The following is a 17,675-nucleotide window of genomic DNA, read 5'->3' on the forward strand; positions in this document are numbered from 1 at the left end:
GCGGGCGACATAAATAAATAAATAAATACATACATACATACATACATACATATATACATACATAAAATATTTTTTAAAAATCAAATGCGGGCGCCTGGGTGCCTCAGTCGTTAAGCATCTGCCTTTGGCCCCAGTCATGATCCCAGGGTCCTGGGATCGAGCCCCACATCGGGCTCCCTGCTCAGTAAGGAGCCGGCTTCTCCCTCTCCCATTCCCCCTGCTTGTGCTCTCTCTCTCTCTCTGTCTAAATAAAATCGTTGAAAAAAATTAATAAATAAAAAATCAGATGCTTTTAATTTTGATGAAATCTAATTTGGCATATTTTTCTCCAATACCCCATGGATATAGAAATTATATCTAAGGGGCACCTGGCTGGCTCAGTTGCTAGAATGTGGGACTCTTGATCTCAGAGTTATGGGTCTGAGCCCCACGTTGGATGTAGAGATTACTTAAAAATAAAATTAAAAAAAAACTATATCTAAAAATTTTTGCCTAACCAAAAGTCACAAAGATCAACTCCTTTGTTTTCTTCTGGAAATATCTTAATTTTAGGTTTTGCATTTAGGTCTGGGATCCATTTTGAGTAATCTTTGTGTAAGTTGTAAGATATAGGTAATCATGGTTATTTTTATTGCTTCTTATATTTTTTTATATGGATGTCGTTGTTCCGGCACCATTTGTTGACGTGATGACCATTCCTCCAGTGAATCGGAGAGTCTGAGTCTAGAGAACTCCAAGTTCTCTTTCCCATCTTGCAAGATGGTGGGTGAAAAAGCTGAGAAGCCGGATACTGAGGAGAAGAAACCTGAAGCTAAGAAGGCTGATGCCGGTGGCAAGGCTAACAAGGGTAACCCCAAGGCTAAAACGCCAAAGAAGGGAAAGCCCCACTGCAGCCGAAACCCTGTCCTTGTCACAGGAATTGGCAGATATTCCCGATCGACCATGTATTCCAGAAAGGCCTTGCACAAGAGGAAGTATTCGGCAGATGAATCCAGGGTTGAAAAGCAAAAGGAGAAAGTTCTTGCTACTGTCACAAAACCAGTTGGTGGTGACAAGAACGGTGGTACCCGAGTGGTTAAACTTCGCAAAATGCCTGGGTATTATCCTACCGAAGATGTGCCTTGAAAGCTGTTGAGCCACGGCAAAAAACCTTTCAGTCGGCACGTGAGAAAGCTGCGAGCTAGTATCACCCACGGGACCATTTTGATCATCCTCCCTGGGCGCCACAGAGGCAAGAGGGTCGTTTTCCTGAAGCAACTGAGCAGTGGCTTGCTGCCTGTGACCGGACCTCTCTGTCCCTCAATCGAGTTCCTCTGCGTAGAACACACCAGAAATTCGTCATTGCTACTTCTACCAAAATTGATATCAGCAGTGTGAAAATCCCCAAACATCTCACTGATGCTTACTTCAAGAAGAAGCTGTGTAAGCCCAGACACCAGGACAGTGAGATCTTTGACACCGAGAAGGATAAATACGAGATTACAGAGCCGGGCAAAGTTGATCAGAAAGCTGTGGACCCGAAAATTCGGCCAAAAATCAAAGCTGCTCCTCAGCTTCAGGGCTACCTCCGCTCTGTGTTTTCTCTCACAAATGGAGTTTACCCTCACAAATTGGTGTTCTAAATTTCTTACAAAGAACGTAATTAAATAACTGAAAAAAATCAACTGACCATATTATGTGCACATCTAGTTCTGGTTGATGAAGTTTCAAAACGTGAAAAACGGGCTGGGGCTTAACCTGTTGGGGAGAACGAGCGAGGAATTTAGATAGATAAAATTGTGTGATTTTTTCAAAGTATTTTAGCCTTTCTGGAGGAGCTGTGGTTGTCAGAGGTGAGGTTCCCCAGGAAACAGACTCAGAAATGGTGTTCAGCACACAGAATGTTCATTAACAAGTGTGCTTGAGATCAACACCTGTTGGAAGGAAGGAAGCAGGAGCAAGAGAGGGGGGACGTGTGCCTCCCCTAGCCTCAGAGGGAGCATCAGAGCTGGAATGGCCCATCACACTTGTCCCCAGTTAGCAAAAATGGCAGGTGGGACCACATACACTGAGGCCACAAGTGCATGGAAGGTGGTCTGAGCAACGTGCCTTTGCAGGTAATCATAGCTGGGAGATGCTTGGGGTTTTAACTTGCATCTCCCTGCTAAAAATGAGGTTGCTTACTGATCACGGTCAGTGAAAAGGTGATGAAGTGACTTGGGGTCTTACTGAGACACAGAGGGCCCCCTCTGGAGCATCGGCCTTCCTGCACCGGGAAGCAGCCTGGAAAGCCCTGGAAAATCCAAAACCCAGTCTCCCATTTCCATGCTTTCCCTGCTCATAAAATAACTGGGATTCTGGCTAGGGGTGGAGACTAAGAATCGAGGAGAGGGTGTCCTGGCTTTAATCTAAACCCTGGCCCTCCAAAAATGAAGGATATCTAGTCAATTCCAGAGGACTAGTGAAGTTGCCCTCAGAGGGCTGTCAGGGAGAAAGACCCAAGAGCTTCCCAGGAAGAGACTCCTCCTGCAGGAAGAGAAGTGTCAGACCCAAGTAGATAGTGCCAGATCAGTCCCTCTGGTTGATCCTGGGCCTAGCCCCAGGGATCTAGGTCTGAGTCCCGGGGAAGGAGAGTGCGTGAGAACACGGGAAGAACTCTGTATCTGTTGTCTATTGCAGTGAAACACACCGTGCCAAACTCAGTGGTTTCAAACAACAAAACATTTTGTTTACCGATGAACTTAGGGTTTGGGCAAGCCTCCGTGGGACAACTCACCTCTGCTGCAGGTGGCATGGGCTGGGGAACGTTCCCCGGGACCAGCAGCAAGTACAATTTCCTCTGAGAACTTTGGGTCTTGGGGTTCCATTTCACTACCCAATGACAACTTCCAATTATTGATCATCTACCCGGCACCAGGCGCTGTCCTTAATCCTACCACACCCCTGCCATGATGGTGTTATCATCCCCATTCTGCAGATAATGGAATGGAGGCTTCAGGAGAGTAAGTGATCTGCTTGGGGACACACATGAAGGAAGCCACAAGATGGAGGCTGCCCAGAGCCACATGCCACCTCCCACTGGGGGCTGGGCAGCTCCAGTAGAGAAGTTCACGACAACACGCTGGGTGCACGGGGCCTCCTGAGCCTTCCCCCTCTGCAGGCCTGGGGCAGGGAGGATGCCTGACCCGCTCACTCTGTTTGGGAGTTGAACAGTAAATTAAAGGGCTTCATTATCTCATTTGAGAGTGCCATAAAACACTTTGGAAAGGTTGGTACATTAACCGCAATCAAGTTCTCAAAGGCTCTGGATCCCTGGAAGGAACATCCCCTGATAAATTGCTCTTTTCACTGCGACGTGGCTAATGTGTCACCAGCCAGCCCAGCATCTTTGCAAAGGATTTTAAAGAGAGCAGATTCCCTCCCAAGAGAGAAAATCCTCCTTGCAATGTCCAAAAGGGTGCCCTGGACCCAGCTCCCTCTCCTACGATCTGCGGAGAAGGATCTCGGGGGCTGCTTTGCATCTGGGGTCACCCGGGAACCCCCAGGATCCACCTCCCACCCGCCAATTGCCAGTCATCCCACAAGCCTTGAGTGAATGTCACTGTGAGGAAAGGCACATGCCGTCCTAACCATGCCCTCCCTGACTTTACAATCCAAACTTGGCTCTGTGTGAGTTCCCCGGGATTCGGTTATGATTTTTCTGACAGCCATCCTGGGCCAGGCAGCCATCCAGAGACTTGCAATTTAGTGATCGTGAAATTGAGGCACAATTTACTCAAAAATCACACCTTCAGAATCTCAGGCCCTAACCCTTTCCAGAATCAGTTCCCAGGACACTAAAGAGCTGGAGTAAGGGCAGCCTTGGGAAGAGGAAAATAATAATCATAATCACAAGTGACACCTGCTGGCATTTCCCATTGGTCAGGCCTGGCCTCAGCACCCGCCCACACCACCCCGAATCCTTACAACAAGCCCTATTTACAGATAAGGAAACTGAGGCCCAGGAGTGTGAGTGATAGGGACGTGGAGGCCCATCCTCCTCTGTCTTCCACAGTGTCGACCTTTGGTTTCTTAGAGGCTACACAGGCTGTCCTCAGTCACAGATCATGACAAAAAAGGACAAAAGCGGGGGGGGGCACAGGCTGAGGAGTTTGTAGGAAGAGGGAGGAGGCAGGAGAAGGCCATGGGAGGAAATGATGTGTGATGGGGGGAGAGAGAGAAGGAAAGACTTGGTGGCCCCCTGTCCTGCCCTAGCCCTGCCCAATGACAGCACAAGAAAGGGGATGGTGTCCCCACTGTCACCATGGTGACTAAGGCTCACCAGTTGATTCAAACAGTGAGTGTTCCTTAGGTACCTTTAGGAGCTCGGTCCTGCCATTGGCCCTTGTGAGACCCATGGAAAGCTGTATCCAGAGCTTCCTCTTCTCCTAACCTCCCCTAGCCTCTGCCTTGCCATCTGCAGAATGGTTGTATGAACCCCTACCTCTCCGGAGGATCCGATGTAACAACACACATACAGGCACCAAGGAGAAGCCCTGGGCACACGCATTTCTTTCCTCTCCTCCTTCACTGACGGGAGCCATCAGATGGGGAGCCATAGAGAGTAGGGGCCACAGGCTGCCAAAGGACTGTTCCTCCATGCATTCATGCATTCGACAAATATTTACTGAGCATCTCCTGTGTGCCAGGAACAGCACTGGGTGCCTTCCTAAAGTCATTCTTTCATTTAATGCCCCACACATGCACACACTCACACTCTGTGAGAGAGACACCGATATGCCCATTTTACGGATAAGGAAACCAAAGCAGAGAAAAAGATGTAACTAGCACAGCACAAAAGGGAGGAGAGGCCAAAATCCAGCTCAGCCTGGCTCTCTAGGATGCGATGTCGGTTGGTTTGTTGGTTGGTTGGTTGGTTGGTTGGTTTGGTTGGTTAGTTCGTTGGTTGGTTGACTAGTTTGTTGGTTGGTTTGTTGGTTGGTTGGTTAGTTGGTTGGTTCGTTGGGTGATTGGTTGGTTGGTTGGTTGGTTAGTTCGTTGGTTGGTTGGTTGGTTGACTAGTTCGTTGGTTGGTTTGTTGGTTGGTTGGTTAGTTGGTTGGTTGGTTGGTTGGTTGGTTGGTTGGTTAGTTCATTGGTTGGTTGACTAGTTCGTTGGTTGGTTTGTTGGTTGGTTGGTAAGTTGGTTGGTTGGTTGGTTGGTTTTCTGTATCCTGTACTCTACTACGGTAGAGCTGAGTCATGCCTGGTGTCTAAGTACGGATTTGCAGCTGAGAGGCTGGCATCTGGTCCCTCAGGCTCCTGGCCCTGGGAGCAACAGGGAAAGAAGACCCTGCCCCAAGATCAGGATAATGGCTGGTGAGGATTAAGCTATGACTGTTTACATTAAGCCAGTCTACTGCACTTTGGGGACCAGTAATGCTTTGTTATGGGGGTGCAAGAGAGTGCGTGGGAAGGGCATCTCCAGCAAAGAATCAGAGCAATCTCTTCTTCCTGCAGCCCTGTTGGGGGAGAGAGAGAAGGGGGACAATAGTGTCCTATTAAGTGTGGTGGGGGGTGGGAAAAAGAAGAGAGGGAGGGTCAGGAGAACTTAATGTGGGCAAGAGGTATCTTTTTCTGGGGGAGGTTAGATTTGGGAAGAAATGGAGGTGGCTGAGGCCTGGCCCCCCTCAGAATAGGCCAAGGGGACAGCCATCTGATTGGGCTCCTCCTCTGCTGAAGAACCCTCAGTGACTCCCCATGGTCCTCAGCATTGTTTGTCAAACACAGGGGAGGAGATTCAAGGTCAGCTCACCTAGGGACTAGAGAAGGATCTAGAAAGAACCTGAGCCCCAGAAAAAGATACGTCTTGCCCAAATTAAGTTCTTTTGACCCTCTCTCTCTTCTTTTTCCACCCCCACCACACTTAAGCAGCCCGTAGCCTCCACACCCAGGACTCACCCCTTCCTGGGACCCTGAGTAGGTTGGGGGTCTCTGGGCTCCAGGGAAAGTCTAAACCCAGACTTTAAGGAGCCCCCACACTTGGCTCTTACCCACAACTTCCCAAATCTAACCTCCCACCAGAGACCCCTCTATGACTCCTGACCATCACTCAACTCCTGTGGCCTCTTTCCCACTGTGGGGAACTCACTGTCTCCAAAGGTAGCCCAGCACCCACTTCTAGTTCCTGTGTTTGCCCTGCATTCTTCCCGTGGGCTCTTCTTCCAGATCTTTGCGGGCAGGCTGCTTGGTCCTGACCTCAGAGCATCCAATCCCCATCAAATCACACTGGTTTATTGTCTTTGGAGCGTGTGTACATCTTTACTTGTTTCTTGACAATAACCTCCCCCCACCTCCCAACTAGAACGTGTGTCTCGCTCATCTGTGAGTCCCCAGCAGGGCCCCTCCGTCCCTCGGCTCAGAACTTTGCCTTGACAGCAGCCTTCTGAGTCAGAGGAACAGACACACATGAAGAAGGTGTTACCAGGCAGTCACTCCTTGTGTGACTACCCGGGACGGTCACATGCCTTTGCACTTACCGGGTGCCACACGGGTTACAAAGGGCTCCTGCCAGCACCCTTTCCAGCTCTTTGGGGTGACGCTATTGTCCCCATCTTACAGATATAGAAACTGAGGCCCTGAAGGGGCCCCTCTGGCAAAGGGGGGACTCAAGTCCAGAGACGCAGATTTGCCTCCCAGCCCAGATTCTCTCTACGACACCAGCAGACTTACAGAACATTCTGTCGTCTGTTTCACAAATCCAAGCCACGGGCGTGGAAAAGTCAGAGCCTGTTTCCCCCTCTGAGGACAAATCCCCAAAGGGGATCTCAGGTCTGTTTTGAGTAATAGCGGCATGGGATCATAGACTTGAAAGGAGGGCTTAAGATCTTCCAGGCCACTCCCTTCCATTTTACAGATGGAGAAACTGAGTCTTGCCCCACCAGCAATGCTTCTCCCTGCCTCCATTCATTCATGCCATTGTTCATTCAATAAATACTTAGTGGGACCAGACCTAGTGTTCTAGGCTCTGGGGCTACAGCCCCGAGCCGGGCAGACAAAACCCACATCCCTGGCCCCAAGCCAGGGATAAAGAAATATGGTGAATGGGCTGATGGGCAATGGAAAGACCACCTTCTTTCCCCTCTCTGGACCTGAGCACGTGTGAAAGGAAGGGGAGGGAGCAGGGTGGGGACAGGGAGAAAGCAAAGCTGGATGACGCAGGTGGAGCCCAGGGGCCAGTGGCACGGTGTCCGGGGTCCCTTGTCAGCAGAGCCAGCCCCAGTGGCTTGTGACCTACACAGTCACTCGCTTGGTATCAGGCTCTACTCAGGCCATTTTGAAATCCTTCATGATTTCCAAAACGAGGGCCCTGCACTTTCATTTTGCCTTGGGTCCCACAAGTTATGTAGCCAGTCCCAAACTGGCAAATGAGGAAATGAGGCACAGAGAGGTCAGTCACTTGCCCGAGGTCCACACAGCTTGTGAGCAACAGAGCCCAGATTGAAACCCAGGCCCACTGGCCGCAGATACCAGGCCTCATGTCAAACATGGCGCCGCCACGTTGTCACAGAAAAGAGATCCCTTCAGACAGGCTGTTCTTATTGTCCAGAAAAGTCTTAGCCGAACTTGAGAGAGAGCAAAGCTTTCCTAGCAGGTCGTTCTGGAGGAAGAAGGGCCTCACGTGGGCCCATGAGGTGGGAGCCACGAGACATGGAGCGGGCCATCCTTTTAGGCTGCTTGAGCAAACGGCTGGTGTGAGGTCAACTCTGAGACGAGAAAAGTAAAAACGAAGTGGCCTCTGTCCTCTCAGAACTAACAAATTAGCCGAGGTAAAGTGGCCAGCCCCCGTGGGCATGGGACAACTTGAACCTCAGGGAGGGGCGTGGGGGAGGGGCTGCAGGAAAGGTCACAGCTACATATACTGGGGGGGGGTGTACTCTGTGTCTGGCACTGTGCTGTGTGCTTTCCAGCATTATCTTGGGTCCTCACTGCAACCCGCAAGACAGGATCTCTTATCATCCAGTTTTGCACATGAGGAACAGAGCGCGCCCAGAGACTGAAAAACTAGTCCCAGGCTGGAGCTCAGGCAGATCTGACATCAAAGACCACGTTCTAAATAAGTCCACGGCCTCGCCTGGTAGAACCATGGATGCACAGAGGAGGGGCAGGCCTGGAAAGGTCATGGAAGGCTTCCCAGAGGTGGTGACACAAGAGGTCAAATAAAGATGTGTCTGTCAGTCTGTGCGAGGGACCAGAGGCAGTGAGAGCCTATGTAGGAGGGAGGGAGGTGTTCTTGATGGAAGATAGAGTATGGGGCTGTGAGTGGTGGTCGATGGGGCTACAATAGCGAGGGGAGACCAGACCACAGTGAGCCTTGAAGGCCTCGTGCACAGCTTAGTTGCAAACAACAGAGTCCACTCTGGTCCCATAGAAAAGGAATTTATTTTTAAATCTTGAGTAACCTGTCACAGCCAAGAGGAGCCTAAGGAGACACGATACGACAATGAAATGTCATGTGGTATCAGGGATGGGATCTTGGGAGAGAAAAGGGATGTTAGGTAAGACCTAGGGAAATCTGGGGGCACCTGGCTGGCTCAGTCAGTGGAGCGAGCAACTCTTGATCTCAGGATTGTGAGTTCGAGTCCCATGGTGGGTGAAGAGATTACTTAAAAATAAAATCTTTAAGGGGCACCTGGGTGGCTCAGTCGTTAAGCCTTCAGCTCAGGTCATGATCCCAGGGTCCTGGGAACGAGCCCCGCATCGGGGTCCCTGCTCCGCGGGAAGCCTGCTTCCCCCTCTCCCACTGCCCTGCTTGTGTTCCCTCTCTCTCTGTGTCTCTCTCTGTCAAATAAATAAATAAATTTTTTTTAAATTTAAGAAATAAAATCTTAAAAAAAACTAAGGAAATCTGAATAAAGCATGGGCTTTAGTTAATGGTAATGTATCAATATTGGTTCATTAATTGCAACAAAATATCCTGGGTGCAGGATACTCAGGAACCCATGTACTCTCTTCCCAATTTTCCTGTGATTTCAAAACTATTCTAAAATGAAGAGTATGATCTTAAATTGGATGAAGGGAGATCCAAGGGTACAAACTTCCAGTTATAACATAACTCACTACTAGGGACATAATGTACAACATGATACACAGGGAAGTTAAGAGCCAATCCTAAGAGTTCTGATCACAAGGGAAAAGACATTCTTTTTCCTTTTCTTTTTTTTTCTATCTATAGGAGACAATGCATGCTAACTAAACTTACTGGGGCAATCATTTCACAATGTATGTAAGTCAAATTATTACGCTGTACACCTTAAACATATATACCTCTGTACATCAAGTATATCTCAATAAAACTGGGGTGGTGGGGCGCCCGGGTGGCTCAGTCGGTGGAGGGTCCCCAACTCTTGATCTCAGCTCAGATCTTGATCTCAGTGTCGTGAGTTCAAGCCCTGCATTGGGATCCACCCTGGGCATGGAGCCTACTTAAAAAAAATCTTCAGTGGAAAAGAGTACATTTTTGAAATATTGAATAAGTTGCCTAGAACTAAACACACGCATACCACACACATGATTACATGTAAAACTTTGGAAATCCAAATAAGCTGAGTGGATTGTATCAGCGTCAATTTCCTGGGTGTGAGATGGTATTGTTGTTTTTACAAGATATGACCATGGGTGGAAACTGGGTGGAGGGTACAGGGGACTTCCCCGTATTATTTCTTTTTTTTTTTAAGATTTATTTATTTATTTTGGAGAGAGAGAGTGAGCACGGTGGGGAGGGGCAGAGGGAGAAGGAGAGAGAATCTCAAGCAGACTCCCCGCTGAGCTCAGAGCTCAAACCAGGGCTCGATCTCACAACCCTGAATTTAACTGCCTGTGCCCCCCAGGCGCTCCCTCCCCATATTATTTCTTACAACTGCATATGCATCTACCATTCTCTCAAGATAAAAAACTTAATTTAAAAAGATTAAGAACGGGGCGGGGGGCACCTGGGTGGCTCAGTCGTTAAGCGCCTGCCTTCGGCTCAGGTCATGATCCCAGGGTCCTGGGATCGAGCCCCGCATCGGGCTCCCTGCTCGGGGTGGGGGTGGGGGGGAAGCCTGCTTCTCCCTCTCCCACTCCCCCTGCTTGTGTTCCCTCTCTCGCTGTGTCTCTCTCTGTCAAATAAATAAACAAAATTAAAAAAAAAAAAGATTAAGAACGGGGGCACCTGACTGGTTCTGACTGAAGAGCATGCGACTCTTGAACTTGGGGCTGTGAGTTTGAGCCCCACTTGGGGTGTAGAGACTACTTAAAAATAAAAGCTTCAAAAAAAAGAAAAGATTAAGAACAGAATCTTTGGGGGAGCTGGAGAAACAGGGTTTAGGCTGAACCTGCAGACCCTTGTCCGTACCATGGGGCAGAACAAGACACACCTTCTCCTAGGGACCTCACCTTTCTAAGTGGTGGGTGTTTCTAAAAATGACTGCACAGGGGCGCCAGGGTGGCTCAGTCAGTTAAGCGTCCAGCTCTTGGTTTCGGCTCAGGGCGTGACCTCAGGGTCGTGGGATCGAGCCCCATGTCGGGCTTTGTGCTCAGCATGGAGTCGGCTTGGGAGCCTCTCTTTCCTTCTCCCTCTGCCCCTCCCCCCAGCTCATCTTCTAAATAAACAAATAGAGAAATGGATAAGATCTTTTTTAAAAAACGGCCCACCAAGAATTCCATCTAACTCGCTCTTCCGGGTGACATTGTCACTCCTCCAAGTGGTGAAGCCTACGACCCCTCCCCCCTCTCGACTCAAGACGGGCTTGTGCTTCTTTCGACCAGGAGGATACCACAAAAGCGACGCCACGTGGCATCTGAGGTTAAATAAGACCATATGGTTTCTACCTGACTCTCATGGAACCCTGCCTCTGGAGCTGCTCCCTCGGGGAGTCCAGCCTCCATGCTGTGAGAAGCCCAGGCCACGCAAAGGAGGGCTCCGGATGACAATCCCAGCTCAGCCCATCCAGGCACTAGACATGTGAGGGCACAGACCTCCAGATGATTCCAGCCCCCAGGCCCTCAAGTCACTCCCAGGATCCAAGTTCTCCAGGTGAAGTCCAGCTCGATACCTTGGAGCCAAACCTAACTGTGCCCACATGCCCCATCTGCATTCCCAACCTGCAGAATTTGTGAGTTCGTAGCAAATCGTTGTTCTACTCTGCTAAGGGTGGGCTGTGTGTTACACAGCAGTAATCACCAGGACGAATCCTGCCGCCTTCCTACAGCTGCACGCACCCCTGCTGGGTTTCTGAGCCCAGGTCTGCGCCCAGGTCTGCGCCCATCTTGCGCTGGTCTGATAGGCCTGCCCACAGCCATGAGGAAGGGTGTAGAAGCTTCTACTTTGTGAAGACAGGACTCAGAACATGGGAAATTGTCAAAAACATAAATTGTCCACGGTGGTCGATAAAGGCCACCATGGACAGACGACCACTAGGTCCAGCCCAGGAGCTTTGGCTCCATGTGTGGGCTAAGGGTATAGCCGGTGACAGAAATGACCTCACCCGTCCCCCAGAACGTCTACAAGACTCCAGACCCTGCCATTTGCTCATGTGCTGACTTCTCTTCTTTGAAGGCAACAGCTGTCCAACTCAAGATTTTGCCATCATCTCCTGGAGGGCTTGTTACACAGAGACCCGAGGGCCCCAGCCCCGGAGTTTCTGACTGAGCAGGTCCTGGATGGGGCCCGAGAGTTTGCATTTCTAACAAGCACCCAGGTGCTGCTCTTGCTCAGATGGAATTTGAGAAGTGGGTGCGGAGGCTTCGGGGTGGTGGTTTTCAACCCTGGCTGCACACCGGTAATCACGGGGGAACCGGGGGGCCAGGGGGCGGGAATGCCCGATCCCACTCCAGATCAATAGAATCAAAAGCAGCCTGAGTGAGAGCGCTTCTCAACCTGTGGAGAGGGGCCAGAACCTTCTCTGAAGGGGGTGGACATTGTAGGTGCTCATCTTCTGGAGAGGATGTGGGTTCTTAAGCTTAGGAACTTGAGGTAAAAGCCATGCTAGGCCCCAGCCAGGCAGAATTAGAAGTCCTGCCTATGTTTGGGCATCGCTTTCTTGGGTGCAGAGACTCTAGACTTAAGGGGAAAAGGGGTTCCCGGCATCCACACTCCCTCACCCCACCCCACCACAGCAGGGCGATTGAGGCCTGGGGGTCGATAAAGAACAGAGGCCCAGGCTCGTCAAAGCAGGAGATGGCCTGGGCCTGGGTGTTTCTACCTCCGGTGATTCCGACACCAACCACAGCCCAAGAACTAACTGCTCTAGAAAAGCACTGTCCAAGAAAATATAATGCAAGCCATATGGCCTTTGGAAGCTTTAAAAAGTAAAAAGAAACAGATGAAATCAATTTAATAATATATTTTATTTAACCCAATATCTAAAATATTACCATTTCGACATGCAATCAATATAAAAAAAATTATTGGGATGTTTTGCATTCTTTTTCCTATGCCAAGTCTTTGAAAGTCAGGGTATACTTTACATTTATTGCACATCACCGTTTGGATGCTTAACTTTCACCTACAATACTTGATCTGGGTTTTAGATTTCATAGATTTCCATAACCAAGTTGTTTTAAAGTCGTGTGATCAACGTGTCCCGGTTTACTCCTGGTTTTAAAACTAAAAGCCCCAAGTCCTGAAATCCTCCTCAATCCCAGAAAAAAGAGGAGTTAATCAGGCTATTCCAAACATACTTGAACTTTTTTTTTTTGAATGTTTATTTATTTAAGTCATCTCTACACCCAAGATCTACACGCTTGAAATCACGATCCAAAGATCAAGAGTTGTACACTCTTCCCACTGAGCCAGCCAGGAGCCCCTTGAATGCTTTCTAATAATGGAATCGAGTAGCAGTTTTTATTTTTTTTAATTTAATTTTATTTTATTTTATTATGTTATGTTAGTCACCATACAGTACGAGTAGCAGTTTTTAAATTTAAATTAAAATGAAGTGAAATTCAGACTTCAGTGTCTCATGGCACTAGCCACATTTCAACTACCCAATAGCCATATGTGGTTAATGGCCACCATATTGAAAATGGTGCATCTAGGAACCAGGAAGTGCCTTCCCTTTTACATATGACCAGCTGTGGAGGATATGAACTTGGTTTTCTTAAGAGAGCTGTAGTTTCCTCCTGGCCCTCAAAGGGCGTTAGGCAGAGGAGTTACAGGGGAATAGGGTCACAGAGTAGAACAGCTACCCTGGGAACATTATGTGGACAGAATGGGCATTAGGATCTTTAAGACAGGGGATTTATGATCTGACATGGGATCATGATGGTCAAGGTGGAGAGAGATGTTGGATTAGAGATATATGGTATATAATAAAATCATTAGGACTTGGTGATTGATCAGATATAGGGGTTGGCGAGTGGAGAGGCGCCTGGATGGCTCATCAGTTAAGCGTTCAACTCTGGATTTCGGCTCCAGTCATGATCTCAACATCATGAGATGGAGCCCCACGTCAGGCGCCCGCACTGGAGTCTGCTTAAGATTCTCTCTCTCTCCCTCTCCCTCTGCCCCTCCCCACCTTAAAAAAAATCTATCTATCGATCAATCGATAGATCAGGTTGGGGGAACAGGAAGCGAGAGGTAGCAATCTAGGATGATTCCCCAATCAACTTCCTCCATTCTCCACCCCCACGATGATTCCAGGGTGTTCCAATTACCAATTGCTGCTTACCCAACCGTCTCAAAATGTAGTGGCTTAAAGCAACAATACATATTTTATTATTACCTCTCAGAGTTCTACAGGCTGGGCTTAGCAGGGTGGTTCTTGCTTGGTGGTGGGAGGGGGGGTCTCTCATGCATTTGTGTCATACAAAGACTTCCTTACACATCTGGTAGTGATGCTGGCTTCCAGCTGGAACCTCAGTGGGTCTGTTGGCTGGAGTACTGCTATGGGCCAAATTGTGTCTAGTATCCCCAAAGTTCAAATGTTGAAGTCCTAACCCCCAGTACCTCAGAATGTGACCATATTTGGAGGCAAGCCCTTGAAAGGGGTGATTAAGGGGTCGTTAGGGTGGGCCCTAATCAATATAACAGGTGTCCTTATAAGAAGAAGAGATTAGGATACAGATACACACATAGAGGGAGACCATGTGAAGACACAGGGAGAAGACAGACCTCTACAAGCCAAGGAGAGAAGCCTCAGAAGGAACCAACTCTGCCAACATCCTGATCTCGGACTTTGAGCCTCCAGGTTTGTGAAACAATACATTTTTGCTGTGTAAGTCCCAGCCCAGTCTGTGGTAGTTTGTTACACAGCCCTACACAACCAATACCAATGCCTACCTGTGGTCTGTGTGGCCCATGCATCCACAAAGCATGGCATAATGGTTCCAAGGGAGAGCATCCCAAGAGGACCAGGTGCAAACAGTATCACCTGTCAGGACTTAGTTTCAGAAGTCACAGTCCTGCTCAAATTCAAGGGGAGGGAACATAGACTCACCTCTTAACGGGATGATTAGCATGTTGCAGGAAGAACATGGAGGATGGAAGATCTTATTGCCTCCATCTTGGAAAATACAGCGTGCCACACCAGGCTGGTAATTCAAGGAAAGAGGCCTGGTGTCCTTCACCAAGACAGGGATTCCAGGAGGAAGGGGAGAAGGTTGGAGGTGAATCAGACAGTGAGGTCAGGTTCGAACAGGTTGGGTTGGCAGAGCCTGCCAACATTTAGATGGAGGTAGCCAACCGCTAGGAAGCTAGCTACATGAATCAGGGCCTCAAGAACATATTCTGACTGGGAACTGTCAATTTGGGGACCATCGATGTATTAGAAGCCAGAGACTAAGTCCACCCATAGAGTGAGGGAAGATGAGGGTTGAATTACCTATTGCTATATAATAAACCACTCCAAATCTTAGTGGCTAAAAACAACTATTTGTTATTTTTCTACAGGTTGGCTGGGTAATTGCTCTTCTGGTTTCACCTGGCTCACTCAGGAGGCTGCATTCATCTGGGACAGTGAGCTGGAAGGTCCAAGAGGGTCTCAGTCTCATGTCAGGTAGTTGAGGTGAGCTGTCCGCAGGGAACAGCAGGAACACTCGGGCCCCTCCTTCCCTGTGATCTTTCATCCAGACTTCTCCACAGCGCGGTGGTTCTCAGGGCAACATTCTAAGTGGGCGAGTCCCAGTGTACAGGACTTATCAGGCACATTGGCCAAAAAGGTCCTATAGCCAAACCAAAGTCAGCGCGGGATGCCTTACCAGGGGGCATGATTCACTGGCAGCCATTGCGGTAAAAATGCACTACAGGAAGGAAGACCAACTGGGCCTCCATTCGTTTTAGGGTTGGGCAGAGAAGAAACCACAGATGGCAAGCTGGAAGAACCAGAGGGGGACCAGAAGGGTACAGCGCTAAGGAATTGAGGGAGAGGAGTGAATTCCACTGGGAAAGTGCCACGACAGCACTTAACTTGCGTGACGTCGAGGTGCATGTCTCAACCTAGTCCCAGCCTGAAAACATCCCCTGGATTTGGCAACCCACAGGGCCGTCTCTGTAACACCTCAACTTTGATTTCTGGAGTTGTTTCACAAAAATCAGAGGCACCAATTCTGCAAGGCAAAGCCATACCGTCAAATTTGCAAACGTTATGATGGTCTGGCTTGACCAGCAGAAAACCCACAGGGTTGTCAAATGCTTTCGACCGGGACCACAGTAAGAAACACCTTTGTATGGAGATCCACCACATGGGCACACGTGGACACACAGGCCAAAATTCAAGTTTCCTGCAACTTAGAAAACATAGTGGTAACCTACCCTTGCGACGTGCAAAGCTCTGTGCCATTTTCTATTCTTGTTTTGTTTTGTCTTTAATGCTAGTCGACCCTGCTAAATTGATTTCACCATCTGCTCATGGGGCATGGCCTACAGATTAAAAAAATACTGACTGAGGCCATCCAGTGCAGAAGTCAGAACGCGGACCGAGTCCTACCTTTAGTCTTGTTTGCTTGGTTTCACCTGTTGGTGCTTTTTGTGGTTGTTTTTTGTTTTTTGGTTTTTTTTTTATAACTGTCTGATACCAACTGGTTCACACATCGCTGTTACTTGCCTGGGCCCTGAAGCCCTGAATGCATTTCTGTTTGGGCCTTCTAGACCCCTAGACTCTAAAAGAATAGGGTTTGTATTTATGCACTCCATGAATATTGAAACGCCTATCTCTCACAGGTCAGTCACATCGCAAGCACTGGGAATACAGCAGAAAACAGACAAAAATCATGGAGCTGAGATTCTGCAAGAGGGAGACAGACATGGAGCCTTCATGGAGCTGAGATTCTACAAGAGGCAGACAGACAAACCAAAACAAACAAACAAAAAAAGTAAATATATTCTTTATTAGAGGGTGATAAATTCTTTAGTGAAAACAAAGCAGTAAGGGGATCAGCCTGCTCTAAGAGCTACCAGATTGCAGGCTTCACACCCCTTTGTAGAAATGAGGGAGCCTCATATGTTCCTACCTAACAGAGGCGGGCTCAGAGAGAGAATGTGGGAGGGCATCGCTGGAGTTTTCCCCCAAAAAGAGCCTTCCCGGACTGCCCCAGCAGGTAAACCTGACCCATCCTGTCCCCAGATTACTCTGCCGAGGAGCGGGGCACCAGCAACTTTAACCTACACTATTTCAAACCAGCCAGCCACTAAGGGGATCCCTTGCAGGCCATGGTCACAGCACACTGGCCCCGGGGTGGGAAGCCCTTCGGATTATTTCAGACTGTTCACTAATTCGGCCGTCGCAGTCCCCGTCACCCCCTCTCGCGCGGGCTAAACGGCCACCTCATTAGATCTGCACACATGACCCCTCTCGACCGGACTCCTGGTGACTACGCCTGCCTTATCTCTTGCCTCTCCTCCCTCACATTTTCCGCTCCAGCAAAGCCAAACACAGCACAGTGGGGGCTTTCACGCTTCTGTGCTTTGGACACGCTGTTCCTTCTGCCTGGAAGGCCTCGGGCCTCCAGCCCCGCGCCCCGCCCCCCTCCCCGGCGAGCTCCCATTCATCCTTCAGAACCCAGCCTGGATGACCCTTCCTCCAGGAACCGCCCCGCCCCCCGCCCCCAGATCCCCTCGGCCCCACCTCTGTCCGCAGCACCCATGTCTGTTTTGCTTCTCGGGACTCTAACCACCGATTTCTCCAAATCTCTCCCCTCCCAGACTCGGGCCTCCTCCGGCGCCGGAGCTGTGCCGGCAGCTCGCTTGCACCCCGGAGCGCCGGGTCCCGAGCTCGGAGTGAGAGCTCGCAGCTAGGCCCAAGCCGGCCCCCCACTTCCCGTCGCCCCCCTCCCTGCGGCCGGGGCAGGCGCCCGCGTTCCTGCCTTCCGCGGGCGCCCGGTCGGCCCCTCGCGCGGCCGCCCAGCCCCCTACAGCCCCGGCCGGCGGCGCCCGGGCCGCGCGCGACTACAAGTCCCGGCACGCCCCGCAGCGGCCGCCGCGCATGCCCAGCGGGCCGGCGTTTGAGTGGCAAGTTGTTTGTTACAGCGAACACCAGCTGCTCTCCGCGCCGGGCGCCGAGCGCCGCCGCTCCACCAGCGCTGCCGCCCTCGCCCGCCGCCCGCCGCCCGCCCGCCGCCCGCGGCCCCTCGCGGCTCGGCGGGCCTCCCCTTTGTCCGCCGCGGGCCGCCCGGCGCCGAGCTCCCGGTCCCCGGGCCGGCCGCCCGCGGCGCTAGGTGCCGGCTGGGCGCGCAGGGGGC

At 50.2% G+C, this 17,675-nt stretch overlaps 1 pseudogene; it reads left to right on the forward strand.

The window, feature by feature from the left end:
* The first annotated feature begins 759 nt into the window (after positions 1-759).
* On the forward strand, positions 760-1,660 carry LOC114214510 (large ribosomal subunit protein eL6 pseudogene; annotated as a pseudogene).
* The last annotated feature ends 16,015 nt before the right edge of the window (positions 1,661-17,675 follow it).

Source organism: Eumetopias jubatus, unplaced genomic scaffold (assembly GCF_037043125.1).
Source record: "Eumetopias jubatus isolate StellerSeaLion01/CBP00866 unplaced genomic scaffold, mEumJub1_p1.0 scaffold_12, whole genome shotgun sequence".
NCBI lineage: Eukaryota > Metazoa > Chordata > Mammalia > Carnivora > Otariidae > Eumetopias > Eumetopias jubatus.